We start from the raw sequence: 16,639 nt of genomic DNA on the forward strand, positions 1-16,639 counted from the left end.
TTTCCATGTGATTATCAGGACCTGGCTGGTATAGCAGTGTGGGATCTATACAGCCAGTGAGGATGACTTCACGAAGTGAAAGGCCATTGAATTCATGGTTGGCAACTTAGTAGCCTCAGAAAGAAGACTTCCTATGTATCTCTGAAGCTCAGCCATGCCGCAATTATCTGTATTCCCTAATAACTGGACTTTTGGACCTGAGGAGTCTACATATCTTTCCCAGAATCAATCATAGGGTCATGAGACCTGGAAGGGTATTTGAAGATCACTGAATCCAACTGCCTCATTTTACTGAAGGGGAAATTGAGCCCCAGTATAAGGAAGTAACTTGTTCAAGGTCTCACAGCTAGTGATTGGTGGATGTGGGGCTAGAGTTAATCATTTAACAAAAGGCAACATGGTATGAGGGGAAGAGTCCTGGATTTGCAAGGAAGGGCCCTAGGTTCAACTCATTTCTACCTATATGGCCTTGGGCAACACATTTTTCCCCTCTCTGGGCCTTAATTTCTTTATTAGTAGAATGAAAGGTTGAGCTAAGTGATATCTAACATATATTTTTTAGCTAGAAAACCTTATAATTCTACTGTTTATTGAGTATTTTCCAGGTTCATTTAGGTGTTGTGAATTATACAAGAGAAGGAAAAATTATGGTCACCACTATAAGTGTACACCAATGCCAAATTAATCTTCTTAATGTATGTCTCTGATCATGACCCTGCCCTGTGCAGAGCCCTTCAGAGGTTCCCAGTTGCCTTCATTATATATTCCTACCTCCTTTCTTTTGAACTCCAGGCCCTGCATAATCTGTCCCTAGCCTCCCTTTGCAGCCTCATCTCCCACTACTCCCTACAGGTAAGTTATGTTCCTGTCAAAAAGGTTAATTCACACGGTACCCAACTAGCCCCAAATTTTCCAGGTCCTTTTTCTTTGCTCCATGGAGAGTGGTTGGTGGTGGATGGGAGATGAAACATCTGTTTTGGAGTAATCCCTGGGTGGGTTTTACCCACCTGGAGGAGGGGTAAAAAAGATGGATTTGGTAGAAAATCAAAGATAAGATGCAGTTTTTTTCCATGGGATTGTCTCTTGCTCATGATGTAGAAACTATACATATATATATACATATATATATGTATACACATACATATATATATGTATACATATACATATATATAAAATAGACAAAAAGACAAACCAAGATGGAGAGACAGACAGAGACAGAGACAGAGGCAGAGAGAGAATTGGAAGGACCCCTAAAATCATGTCTTTTAATTATAGTTTTTGTTAGGCTCAGAAGACCTAGGTTCTAGTCTCACTTTTGTCATTGACTCACTTTATGAACTTAGTTAAGACACTGACCACTGTGGGCCTCCTATAAATTTAGATTATACTAAATGATTACTAATGTCCTTCTTTCATCTAAAATTATACATTTTATATTCAAATATGTATATTATCAAAATATATCAAATGTATTATATTTGATTTCTCATGATCTAATTGGTATAATTCCAAGAAGGTACAGAGTAGGCTAGAGTCTGGGGCTATCACCTGTATAAAGGATTTAGAGTCATAAGAGACCTTAGTGGACACTTAATCTGTCCCTTCATTTTACAAATGAGGAAACTGAGGCACTGAGAGTTGAATGATTTGCCCAAAGTCACAAAACTCTTGGGCTGAATTGAGATCTAAACTTAGTTCTTGTAATGCAAAATTCAGGATTCTTTACACTATGTCAGTTTACTTTTTTTTAACTTCTTAATTTTTTTTTTTTGCAAGGCAAGTGGGGCTAAGTTACTTGCCCAGGGTCACACAGCTAGTAAGTATCAAGTGTCTGGGGACAAATTTGAACTCAGATCCTCCTGGCCTCTAGAGTTAGTGTTATATCTACTGTACCACATAGCTGCCCCTTATGACAGTTTACTTTTTAAAAAGAGGTGAAAAGAACATTCCGCCCGGAGCTAAGGGACCTGGGTATGGTCCTGAATTTTTCATTGATTTACTGTGTGATCTTTGGCAAGGACTTCTTTCCTGGCCTTGACTTCCTCCAAATTGTGTAGTTGAAAGAGTGCCTACCTTGGAGAAAGGGGACCTGAGTTCAAATCCTCACTCGACTAATATGGGATCTTGAGAAAGTTGAAAATCTTTCTGAGCATCAGTATCTCTTTTTAGACAAATAAACAGTCTTCAAGTGGAGAAGTAAATTACCCAAAGTCATTCTGGAAGAGCCAGGATTCAAATCCAGGGGCTCCTTGTTCCTGATCTGGCACTTTTTCACATATTCTTTTATTTCTACTTCTTTAAATAAAGTGAAGGTTGCAGAAACTTGACTTTTCTCAGATATGTAAACACTTCTCATATTCTTTTCAGTAGATAGAGTCTGATTTTGTCACAATGAATTTCAACTGTGCCCCTCTGTACCCCCAAACACATTTACTGGACAGTTTAAATAGTAATCATTGTCTGTGTTACAGGGACACACTCTCATGTTATTTTTAAAGACTCTTAGAAGCATCTGGGTACAGATAAATTTTAATGAGTTTATGTGGATCCTCTCCCCCAAGATAAAGCCCAAAGTACTCACATCAGTACAAAACAGCCACAGCTTGAAGACTTGGATGGAACCATAGACCTCACATTTCAAGATAATTTACTGGGAATAACTACACATTAACTATTCCTTACTCTTCTCTTACTTCCCCCAACAATGTCTTTTCTGGGGTAAATATTAAAGGAAGAGTCTCTAAATATAATCTGACAAGCATTAAAATATGGAGGCTTGATTTGTCTAGTACATTCCACAATAACAAAAGGGAAAAGTGATCATATTCTCTGCATTAAGGGTATATGCTTATCATGATGACTGTCAAGTCATCCATAGAAAATTCTTAAAGGGATTAATTAAGATAATACTTTGAAGAGCATGATGGAAGCTGAAATTCTTTCTCAGTTCTCTTGAGGACTAACACTTGAGTTGAACTCAGAGAAGAACTAATCATAAGTGGAATATATGACCACCTCTCTGGTAGATTTCGAGGGAATGAAGAATGATTCCTTTTGTTTCTTTTAAAGATTCAGTCTCATTTGTAAATTGAGGGAACTCATATTCTGCTTAAAGAGACAGGATTGACACACATGAAAATAGAACTAATAACGCCAGCGTAAAGGCTAAGTGTTCAATAGGTTGACTAAACAAAAGTTAACGAGATAGTATCTTTCTAGATACTGGGGATGTAGGCTATATTCTCCTGGATAATCAGTACTATGGGAGTTCAAAGGAGGAAGAACTCACTTTGCATCAGATGACCTACATGGAAGAGATGGTATCAGTACTATGACCAGCAAAGCTGGACCCAACTGAGCTTCAATGTGAGATTATTGTGTGTCTTAGAATGTGTCAGATGATAACTGAAGGAGAAGAAAGATCACCATCTCTTGCCAGTAGTTTTACAGTTTGGTAGGACAATAGATAGAGCACTGTGCATGGAGTTAGAAAGAAGTGAGTTCAAATCAAGCTTCAGGTACTTACTAGTTGTCTGATTTGGGGTAAGTCACTTCACCTCTGATTGTGTCACTTATTCAACTGTAAAATGGGGATAATAATTAATCCTCCCAGGGGTTGCTATGAGGATCAAATGAAGTGATTTTTATAAAACACTTAGCATAGTACCTGACACTTAGTAGATGCTATATAAAAACCATTTTTGTTTATTTAATTATTATTAGTTATAAGACTGGACACTATTAAGGAACCTGTGAGGAAATTTTTATGGACTAATTCACAACCAGATTCATAAGCCTGTGAGCCACATGAATGGTAAGACTAACTTTATTGGGATCTTCAGGAGTCTTTTCTGATGTAGCTTCATTTTTGTCCATCTCTCCCAAAATTCTGACCTTTGGCAGGTAGTCAAAGGGATTGATTATTTTGTCTGCTCTTTTTTTCCTCCCTCTGAGTGTCTGTGTACACATAACTTTACTTGGCCCTTCCCCAGTGACTAGAGTGGGGTTGGGGGTCAACATTTCAGAAGTGAGTCTTTGATGATGAGGCTTTTCTGAGACAGCACTCTGACTATATCTCTAATATGGAAACTGTCTGAAATTCTGTTAGCCAGTGTTTGAGATCTCTAAGCACAATAGGCAATTTTGAAGCTAAACTTTTATTAACAGAGAGGTACTATGGGAGGGGGGGGAATTCTTTTAAGCAGGGGAATCAAAATCACAGAGGCAGAGAAATATATGCAAGGAGACCATCCTAGTTATATAAGGAATTTCTACTGCCTCAGTTTTCACAGTTGGTGAAAAAAAGTCACAGTTCCTTTGCAGAAAGACACCTATGGATATCTGGATAGATAGTTCCTTACACCAATCTTTCTTTAGAAAAATCCTTCAGGTATCTAATCTTCTCAATTTAAAATTAGGAAAGTCAGGTCCACTGAGTGACTTGATCACCTGTAACTTACCTTTTCTTCTTCAGTCTCTCACTTGGGAACTTTATTAGTTCCCATGAGTTTAATTATCATTCCTATGTAGTTTATTCCCAGAGCTATGTAACTAGTCCTAGTCTCTTTCCTGAATTCTAGTCTCCAATAGCCTAGTGGACATTTAAAACTGGGGAATCTCATAGGCCTCTCAAAATCAACATATCCAAATAGAACTCATCAGCATTTCCTCTACCCCATACCTTTTGTGAACTTGTCTATTTCTATGAGGGTCATCACCATCCTTCTAGTCATATAGGTTTTCAAGCTCATGATTATTTTAAAATCTTAACTCTCCATCACCTCACATATGAAACAATTTGTCAAATTATATTTCTCTGTCTGTCTTTCTCTGTCTCTGTCTTGTCTCTGTCTCTTTCTCACGCACTGACACACACACACACACACACACACACACACACACACACACACACACACACACACTTTGGCATCTCCCATGCATTTAATTATCTCTGTTCTGATGACTTTCAGATTTATACATCCAGATCTAGTCTCATGCCTAACTTTTAGCCTCTCATCACCACTCACTTATAACACATTCAAAAATGGTTATGCCAGAGAAATCTCAAACTCATCCTTTCCAAAACAGAACTACTGTTCTCCATCTACCCCAAATCCCTCCTCTTCCAAACTCCTGTTTCTTTTGATTGTACCCCAATTGTTTCAGTCTCCCAAATTTAGAACATCGGCATTATTCCTTCTATTCACTCTTCCTCAGTTCACATATGTAATCATTTGACAAATCTCATTTCTGCATCTCTCAATTTGACCCCTATTCTCTACTCACATAATTCTTGTTTCAGCCCCTCATCATCTCTCACATACATCATTGAAAAAGCCTTTCCAGTTGGCCTCTCTGCCTTGTGTCTTCCTGTTTCACTCTAACCTCCACAAAGCTATATTCCTTAAGGGCAGATGTCACTCTCCCCACCCTACCCCCCACTCAGCAAATTTCATTGTATTCCTATTGCTTCCTTAAAGAGAAGGTCTGACCATATCACTGCCCTATTCAGTAAATTCCAAAGTCCCCCTATTGCTTTTAGGATCAAATATAAGCTCCTCTGTCTGGTTTTTCAAACTTTCATATCCTGACTCCTCTCTATCTTTTTAACTTTGCTATACATGACTCCCCTTTCCATGCTCTGTGACCCAGTCATGCAGGACATGTTGTTCCTCATACATGACAATTCATCTCCCTGTGTATAAGTTATTCCGTCCTCACCTCTGTCTTTAGAATACTTTATTTCCTCCATAACTCAGCTTGAAAACCAGTTATTGCATAATTTAACCTTTAGCAATTCTTTTTAGCTTCTAATGCCATCACAAACAAAATTATCTTGAATTTATTTTGTGTTTTGTTATATATGTGTGTATATGTATACATGTTGGCTCCTTTAGTAGAAGAAGAGTGTCAGTTCCTTGAGGGTGTGTTTCACTTTTGTCTTTGTTTCCCAAGGAATTAGTACATGGCCTGGCACATAATATGCAGTTAATACATGCTTTTTGATTAATTGATTCAATGATCAAGGTCACAATAGTTGCAGCACAGACAAGATTCCACAATCTAATGTTATCTATTTTTCTTCCAAACATCTTTCCCTCAGTTTTCATCTTCTACTTAACAGTTCTTTCCTCTCTGTCATGGTTTGGAAATCAGATGCTCAAATGCATTTATAGAGGATTGTAACATTTTATAACATATGCAGTTTTCTATGTGTGCAGCTTCTGCTGAGGTAATATTAATTTTAAAAATGTTACACCTGGTCTTGGTGTTAGCTAACTTAATCATTCCATGGAAACACCCATAGGTTGACTTGTCAAAAAGGGTTGAAGAATTCAGCCCTGGTCCCAATAGAGATCAAAGTATTCAGTTCTCAATGGTCCCTCAGACCTCTTCCTTTCCCCACATAGGCAAGCTATTGATTAAAATCATCTTCTGTAGTTGGATTTTTTTTTAATTTAAAAGTTTATGTCAAAGCAGGAATTGTGGAACTGCTGCTAGTGCCCCAGGGTTCAGGCATTTGATATAGATCCTATTGCACCACTAAGGGATACTGGGTCTGATCTCTTGCCACTTGGATAGTGTCACATCTATGGAGACAAAGGCACTGCATGTTCCCTTCTCCTTTCTTCTGTGAAGTAGGGGTAGAGGCATGTGCTTGTGTATTTGGGGGTAGGGTGTGTGCACATGTCTGGGAGGGGGGTGGGAGGAGAGGACTATCTATGCATAAAATGATTCATTATTCCGAGGCTATCTCCCCACCTGTTGTCTTGCTGTTGGTACCCAAAACCATGCCCTGAAGGATGGAACATCTCCAGAATTCCCAACCTGAGTCCCTAATGTCCTGACAAATGAGTGCTTCATGCTTCCCACTATGACAGTACTTCTTTGGTGGTCATAGTCTTTCCACTGAACATATTATTTTTGGGACTCCTTTACCCCCATACTTCTTCTCATTTGGGAACCATATTCAAACTTGGATGGCCAGATCACTGGAACCAAGAAGTCTAACCCTTCTATGACTTTGTTCACCATTCAGGTAACTTTCTAAACCAAAATACATTTTCCTGGCCACTACTCCCATATATACTCTCTCCTCCTATTATAAGTTCATTGAGGGGAGGAAATTCTCTGAATTTGTGTTCACAGAATTTAGCATTGGGTTTGACTTGATAAATGATTTTTCATTTTTTTGCTTATGTATTCAATTGTGTGTTTTTTCTTCATTCATATGGATGAACTTGTGTACATTCACAGTACCTGCATATGGGGAAGGGGTTTGTGTACATGGAGATAGACTAGAGTCTAGTGTTTATGCTTAAAGGAAATATAAATATAGATATATATATGCACACACATATACATATGTACATATATATGTGTATGTGTGTGTATATATAAAGATACATATATATATATGTATATATCTGTGTGTATAAGTTAACATCAAGTTTTGTGAGGTCAATCAACCAATATTTATTAAGCGCTTATTATGGGCTAGTCACTGCCCCAATCATGGGAAATACAAAGAGTGACACAAACATAATTCCCTGCTCCCCCTCAAGGAGCTCACATTCTAAATAAAGGTGAAAATATGCAAAAATAAAAGTACCTTCCAGATTTTTAAAGCATAAATAAAAGATAATCTTAAAGGGAAAGAACAAGAAGCAAATGGCAGCAGGGAGAACCAGCAAAGACCACCTGCAAAAGCTAAGATACGAAGTGAGTCTTTAAGGAAGCCTGAAAAACCAGGAAATGGCTTTTCCTCCAAATGGAGAAGAGGAGGTGAAAGCATTTCAGGCATGAGGGAAAGCACTGAAAAGGCATAGAGTTGGGAAAGGAGATCTTTTTGAGAAATAGCAAAAAGGGCAATTTCACTGGATTATGGGGCACATGAAGGGACAGCTAGATGGTGCAGTGGGTAGAGCAGGAGTCAGGCGGACCTGAGTTCAAACCTCACCTCAGACACTTAACACTCACTAGCTGTGTGACCTTGGGCAAGTCACTTAATCCCAATTGCCTCATCCTGGGTCATCTCCAATCATCCTGATGAATATCTGGTCACTGGATTCAGATGGCTCTGGAGAAGAAGTGAGGCTGGTGACCTGTACAGACCTCCCTCACTCAAAACAAAATCAAGTGCAAGTCATGTCATTATTTCTCTGATGGCATGGTTTTCTTTGGCAAGGAAGGACAAACACACAGGATACATGAAAGGGAGTTAAGTTATAAGACTGAAAAACTAGTAAGAGTTAAGGTAATGGACTGTCTAGGTCTAGATGTATAGATTTGAAATAGAGATTGTAATTGAATCAATGAGAGCTTATGAGATCACCAAGTGTTAGATACTATAGAGGAAAAAGAGAAGAGGGACCAGATCAGAGACTTGGGGATCACTCATTATCAGTGAATGTGACATGGATGAAGGACGATGACTTATTTTTCAGACTGTATGTGGAGGATGGTTATATGTGTGCATATGGAAAATGTGTGTTCTATAGGGAAAATGACCTTTATTTTTTCTTTGTATCCCTAGAATCAGTCCCATAGTAAGTGTTTAAAAATGCTTATTGATTGCTTGGTTGCTTGGGGAAAAGTGGAGGGATTGTAAGCATGGTAAGATTGTTGGGAAACTGATCATTGATTATTACTATGTGTGGGAAGTATGTCTACATATGGAGGAGGGCAACATGTTGAGGGGTTGGAGTATAAGCATGTGCCTCTGATTGGATTGTTTGTTGCATGTGCTTGTGAGGAAGTAGGGCATAATGAAAAAAATCTTCAACTGGACTCAAAAAGACCTGGAGTTATAGTTTTCTAGATTTAGAATTGGAAGTGACTTTAACAGTCATCTTCTCTTCCCTCTCTAGCCCCGATTTTATAGATGAGTATTCTGGGGCCCAGACAGATTAAGTGATTTGTTCAAAGTCATATGGGAAATAAAAGGTAGAACAGGGATTTGAACCCTTATTTTCTTACTCAGAATACAGTGATTTTTTTCCATAGTGCACAGTGCCATCCCACCTTTACATGATCTTGGGCAATTCATTTAATCCTTCTAAGTTTCAGGTAGCTATCTAAGATTTCTAAAGCTATCTAAAATTTGAGGGCTTTAGTTTTAAGAATCTCAAATCATTGACTGTGCTATATTGATATATGTGTGTGGAGGGTCTCTGTGGACCCCTGTGCCTGCACATAATAGCAATAATAGTTGGCATTTACTTCATGTGTTTTGGTCTATATGGATTTGTTTATATTTGCATGTTTATCCATTTTTCCCCTAATGACATACTTTGCATGTGAGTGGTATAAACAAAGGTCAAACAATTAAGGTTAGAGCCAGAGAAACAGAGGAGAATCTTCTAGGAAAATTCAGGAAACATGAGAGATTGTTAGCATCACTCCTTTAACTATATAGCATTAGCTCTAATGAGGGGTTGGTTTATGTGAACAGCAAACATGAAGAAGACTTTACCAGGAATCTCCTGTGTCAAGAACCACCATCAGAAAGGTGATATAATGCATAGTTTATGTACGGGAAGAGAGAGTCCATCCATCCATCCATCCATCCATCCATCCATCCATCCATCCATCCATCCATCTACCCATTAATTCACTGAGTATTTATTGACATAGACTTTGTTCAAGGTCCTATGTTATATATTATGGGGATGTAAAAAATAACATACCTCATTTTTCACAGAGCTTACAGACTGGGTAACAGAAACAAGTCAAACTCAAAACAATGAAAGAATATAATTAGTAACATTAGATTTTAATAGAATGTAATTCAATTCAATAAGTATTTACTAAGCTATATAAAAGGCATTATGCTAAGTGCTGTGTCTCCAAAACCAAAATCTACAAAGAGCCCCTGACTTCAATAGCTAATATTCTACACAAAATAAGAAGGAATCTTAGAATATGGAATATTAGAACAGAGACGTTAGAATTGTAGACATAGAAGAAATAACATAGAATATTATTCCTGGCTGTCTCCATGCCATTTCTTCTCCTCTTGGGTAATCCCCTACATCAACGATGTCAGAGTCAAATAGAAAACGGGACCACTAATCTATAAATTACCATCTCTAAGAACCACATATTGATTTAGTTTTAAGATATAATATTGTCTGTTTTATTATATTTTATTTATTTTGTTAAACTGTTCCCAATTTCTTTGTTATCTGGTTGAGGCCAGATTTGAGGGTATTGTGGACTGCATGTAGCTCCTGGACTTTGTGTTTGACACCTCTGCTGTATATCTCCTCCTAGAATTACCCAGTCTCTGATTGGCTTTCACCTGATCTTATGCCTGAATCCAGGCCTCCAACTCACATCTCTGTCATCTCCATGCTATACTCCCCCTTCTACCTTTCTCACTGAACCTTTCCACTTCCCCTTTATGTATCATCTCCTCCAGTAGAACATAAACTTCTTGAAGTCAGAGATCATCTTGTTTGCTTGTATTTGTATTCTCAGCATTTAGCACAGCAGCTGGAATAAACTCCGAAATAAATGCTTTATCTTTCTAACTATGAAAGTTGAAAGGAAACTTATAAGGTATAATATTGCAGTAAAATGAAAGTTGAAAAAAATAGAAGGATCTTTAGAAATCACCCAGTCAATTCTATATTTTAATAGATGGTGAAAGTGAGCTCTGAGACAGGCCATAATTTGCCAAGGATCACACGGAAAGTTAGTGGAAGGTTTTCCATTATTCCACAATGTCTCTAATGAAAGGATAAATGTAGTAAAATTCTATTTCCTGGCTAGGAACTGAGGTATATTCAACCAGGGTAATATTAGTCAAGGAATTCTTCTTGAAGGTAATATGGATGAAATGGATAGAGTGCTAGTCTGGGGGTTGGGAAGTCTTGGGTTTGATCCTGTCTCAGAAATTAACCAAGCTGTATGACCCTGGCCAAGTCATTTGACTTTGTTATTACTCAGTTTTATCATCCACAATATCAGAATACATCCAGCACTTCAATCCTAGGGCTAATTTGAGAATGAAATGAGATAATGTATATAATGTACTTTGAAAACCATAAATCACTCTAGTAATGTCAGTTCTTGTTACTGGTTCTGCTGCTGTTGGAGTAAAAAGGACATGGAAGGGAAAGGTGAGTTAGGCTGGCAGAGAACAATTGTCAACAATTTCCAAATAACAGCATTTCTAGAAGAATTCCCCTTACCACCACTACCAAATCTGCCCCCTTTAAGAAAGCCTCACTTAGAAAATGACTAGGTTGTCACCTAACTGAGCTTCAGGAAGTTTCCAAGATAGGAGATGGTTACCGTGGAAGTGATGGCTTTTCAAGGAAAGAAAGGAATTTCTGCTCCTCTTGAAGCAATGAGAACGATAGAGAAAGAGAAATAAAAGGAGAAAGGAATAAAAGGAGAGAGAAATAAAAGGAGGGTGGGATAGGTATCTGAGAGCTAGAGACAGAGAGACAGGGATACAGAGAAAGAAAGAGACACAGAAAGAAACACAGAGACACATACAAAGAGACACACAGAAATAAAAATGAAGGTGGGATAGGAAGGAGAGAGAGAGAGAGAGAGAGAGAGAGAGAGAGAGAGAGAGAGAGAGAGAGAGAGAGAGAGAGAGAATGGGTAGGAGTGATGATTGAAAGGCAGGAACACAGGAAAAAGGTGAGGATTCCCTGCTCTCTGAAAAACACACATCCCATTAATATATGCTTCTCCCCTCATCTTACCAACACATAGAGACAGCTCTTGATATGTACACAACCTTTTACCAGCAGGCATACAATCATGCCTTACACATAATCCCTTACAGAAACACACAGAGTCATACACACACACACTGTCTCTCCATTATACGCATATATAATCCTCATCGTACATACCCTAGCTCCCACATATGCATTCCCTCACAAACTTACATACTGAACTAACCTGGCTGTCTGAGCCTATGAAACCCTTTGAAGCATTGTTCATTCACAATTATTTTTGCCTCCACTTTGTTTAATTGTAGTGTTTTCTACACCATTTATTTTCAAAGGCTTTATTAGATGTGGAAATCACCAGTCAACTGATAATTTCATAAACAGAACCCAAGCGGTGTGAGAGTTGTCATTATTTCCCATATTGTCAATGATCCAGGTTTGTGACAAGTGATTACTCCTTCTCATGATCTCCCTCAGTTCCCTTCAAGGCTCACTTAGGGTGCTTAAGAAGGGTTTAAATTTTGACTTTTTTAGAGCGAAGTTGGGATCTGGGAGCATGTGGAGTTTTTTTTTTTAAATAAAAAAGTCAAATCATAAACTTAGTATCCTCCTCTTTTTATTATTGTATCTTTTTTTAACATTCAAGTTTTCTCTCTGCCTTATCTCCAAAAATTTCCTTCCCTTCCTTTTTGCTACCTATCAGGCATTCAAGAAAGGAAGAGGAGCTGTAGTAGACTTCTGCATGGCAAAGGGACCTCAGTCCCTTTCTTACTTTTAGGAGCAAGAACCTGAGAATACCTGGCTCTTTTGTTGCTCCTGTCTCTGTTGTATCTATGATTTTCCTGCTTTTAACTGATAGTCACTAGAAGTCTAGGAACTGGAGTCCATGGCAGGATTTACCGGTGATGAAAGAAGTCCTGAAGAGCCTGTCTAAGCTAGTCCAGAAGTAGCTTACATTAACATTCATCTACCAGCTACACTGCTTTGGAAGGTGAACTTGGGGCTTATTGTAGGTTTGAGCCCACTTTCCACAGAGACTGAGGAAATATTGGAGAGAGTACGTCCCCTCACACCGATCACAGGCAAGAGATGCTTGGACTTTTGATATTGTTATATCTTTTACTATCCCTCTGTAAAAGCAACATAAAATAAAACAAAATACCTCCATTATCCCTCATCAAAACTAATTTCCTCAAGTTTCTGAAGAGCTAAGTTGATTCACACTAAGGTGTATATGACTAATAATACTTCAGTGCATTAATCCTCCTAGAGGCACTCGCATTTTTTTTAAAGAAGACTTTGGAACATAGAACACTAGAATGTGAACCATGGAATGTTAATCTTGAAGAGGCAGAGGTCATCTAACAATAAGATTCTAGTCCAAACCCCTTTATTTTAAGGGTGAAGAAGCTGGGACTCAGAGAAGCAATGACTTGCCTAAGATCACATATCTAATAAGTGACTGAACTTGTTCTTTTGCCATCTAAACTAACTTTTTTTTTTACCTGTGTTGTGCCTTTGTCACTCTTCAAACCCTTGAGGCTAGGCAGGTTCTTCAGTTATCCCACAAAGATTTGATTTCATAGTCATCAGATTAAAGTCATCTTCCAAATATAGGCTGTACTAGGATTAGGATGAGGTACTATATCACAAAGTAGTCCTTTTCCAGCTAAATGGAGGTCACAGCCTTTCCATGAGTCCTGGAAGAGGAGAAAGACTCTGCTTTCTTCTTTCTGTGAGCCTGCTAGTTGCTTCTTTTCTGTGGGCTGAAGGAGGCTGTATTTCCCCTAGGCAAATGTGATATATTAGATGGATGCTCATGACACTTAGGTCAAGTGAGCACCTGTTCCCCAGGGGCCTGAGGCCTTCTTACTAACCTGGGAAAGAATTTGCTACAACAGCTCATGCCAGGGAGATTAGTGCAGGGCCTCAGATTCCTTGCAATGGTTATAGGTTGGAATTTTCTCTTGCCCTAGGGCATGCTCCCAAGCACAGAATGCTGTGGCTCATAGAGCACAAAAACTTTTGAACCCATATAGAGATAGGGAAGAAAATTTTTACCTTAATTTCAGGTAACAGAATGGTCCTGAGAAGCATAGGTTAAATTATGTAGAATTCAGACTATTGTTAAGAGCAGTACCAATGATGAAAGAGGCCTTTATATAGCACCTTATGGCTTAGTAATCACTCTCACACCCATGCATTCTTTCTGACTTTACTATTTTTTTCTTAGACATTAAAGTGACTTCGCTTTTTGGGTGACTTTGACATATATCTGAATCATATATATGTTTTTGGTACAGCATACCATACAAGTGAATTTCTTAAAGGTCTGTATAATGAAAGGACAAGTCAAGTATCATCTTCCAAACCTTCAAAATAAATATAACCCATCCAATAGCTAATTCAACTTGAGGGTAGGGGATAGGGAAGGGCAATTTTGCAGCTTACTTTTCTTGGTGGGCCCAGGGTCACATGTAGGGTCCCTTTTGTGTCACAGAAGTTAGAGGTAGATTAGATATCAATCAATTAATCTATCAACATAAATTGATTAAACACCAGTGATGCACCAGGCAATGTGCTACACAGGTACTGGGGATACAAAGATAAAAGGGAATCAGCCTCTCTTCTCAAGAAGAAGATATTCTACCAAGTGCATATATAAGTATAAACAGAAAATAATATAATATAATGATAATGAATTCAATGCAGTTTGGGGAGGTGTCCTAGTAGCTGGGAGTAATCAGAAAAGGTTTCATGTAGAAAGTCATACATGAACTGAATATTGAAGAAAATTAGGGTTTCCAAAAGAAGGAGGCTAGACCTGGGTTAGAACCTAGATGGAATTAGTTCTTGACAGCTGATTGTTAAATGTTTAGCATTCAAACTCTTACACTTCAGAAACTGGCAAAAGCTACGAATCAGAGCTTTATACACTGTTTGCTGACTTTCTAGACTTAAGAAAGTGATCGAAAATGTTAAGAACGTAGATTAAACTTGAAAGCATATCTGATGTACGTACTTTTGTTTTTTTCTCCCCCCAGAGAGCTGGTCATTATACATTTACCAGCACATCCCTGGGAAGATGTAGAGGAAGAACATTACAAGTCTGAGGAACAGGAAGTGCATAGTCATGGAAACTGGGAGGTTTGTGAGCAGCGACAGCAAGTACTATTAGTTAATATGGCTGAATCATAAAACGCACACAGGGAGATAATATATAATATTATATATAATATTGTATTATATTTGTTATATTATATAATTATATTATATTATATAATTAAAATATTATATAATATGTAATATTATATATATAATATATAAGAGGAATGGAAATGTAGAAAGTGGACAGGTGAAAAGTTTTAAATGCCTAACAGATCTCTGTGGTATGTGAGACACTGGAGTTTATTGAGTTGGTGGCTATGTATAGGATGAACTGGAATGCTAAGAGATCTTAGGCAGGGAGACCAAATAGGAGTCTCCTGAGATAGTCTAGATGTAAGGTTATGAGAGTCTGCAGAAGAGTGGAGGCTATGTGGACAGAGAGAATGGAACAGATTTGAGACATGTTATTAAGACAGAAGCTTCAAGATTTGGTAACTCATTGCATACATAGGGTAAGTGAGAAAAAGGAGTCAAGCATAGCTTCTAGATTTTGAACATGGTTGATTGGATGAACTGGGGGTATTTTTTATAGTAATAGGGAAGTTTGGAAGAGGGAGGTATTTGAGGACAAATGTCCTGAGCTGTTTATGAACATGTTGAGTTTTAGATTGCTATCCAGTTAAATATATCAAATGGGCAGTGAAGGATGTAGGAGCTCAGGAGAGAGACTAGAGCTGGATATATAGATCTAGGAATTATTGGCATAGACATGATAATTCAATCAATTGGAGCAGATGAAGAGAGAAGATGTCCTAGGCCAGAATCTTGTGGTATACCCCCAATGAGTGGGCATGACATAACTGATAAATGAAAAGAGTGGTCAGACAAGTAGGAGGAGAATGAGGAGAGAGCCATGCAACAAAACCCTAGAGGAGAGGGTATCCTGGAGGAAGGATGATCAACAGTGTCAAATATTGCAAACAGATCACAGAGGATAAGGATTCAGAAGAAGCCTGGCAATTATGGGATCAATTGGTCCAATACCTTCATTTTACAGGGGAAAAAAAATTGAAGTCCATGGTAGCAAACTGGCTTGCCCAAGGCTAAAAAGTACTTGGCACTAAAAAGGGGCTGGCATGCTACTTATTCATCTCCCTTTCCTTCAAATCTACTTTTCTTTCTGTAATACCACTCAGCCTTATCAATTGATCCATTGATCACTACTGTCTCTACACTCTCTGACCTCCAAATCCTCTACTTGTATGAGTGCTTAACATTTAATGCCTTTTCTGAAGGAATGGACTGATATTATTTGCAAGCACCTTTGCTACCTTCAGTCGTGGTGAAAAGTATGTAGGCTTTCATTCTGTAGGTCCATCAACCAATCAACAAATCAATCAATCAACCAATAAACATTTATTGATCATACATCAGATATTAGACACTACGTTAAGTAATGGAGATACAAAGACAAAAAAAACAATAGTGCTTACTTCAAGTGCTTATATTTTAATAAGACAAGAGAATACGTACATAAATAAGAATACACAAAACATATAAAAAAAACAACTTCTGTCAGTGTAAGTGATAGAGAAAAGATCCAGTCTAGCTGGTATATAGCAAGGCATCCTGAGGGAAAAAAAAAAAACAAAAACAGAAGATGGCATTATCAGATGAGTCAAACCATTGCCACCACCTAAATTACTACCTCCCTCAAATTCCAATGAAGAAATTGCTAAAGACCATGAGACTAAAAGTCCTGGGAATAACAACATCTCCCATATCATTGACCTTGCTATCAACCCAACCTCTCAAGCCAACATCAAAAGAATCAT

The sequence above is a fragment of the Notamacropus eugenii genome, chromosome 1 (assembly GCF_028372415.1).
Source record: "Notamacropus eugenii isolate mMacEug1 chromosome 1, mMacEug1.pri_v2, whole genome shotgun sequence".
NCBI classification, from domain to species: domain Eukaryota; kingdom Metazoa; phylum Chordata; class Mammalia; order Diprotodontia; family Macropodidae; genus Notamacropus; species Notamacropus eugenii.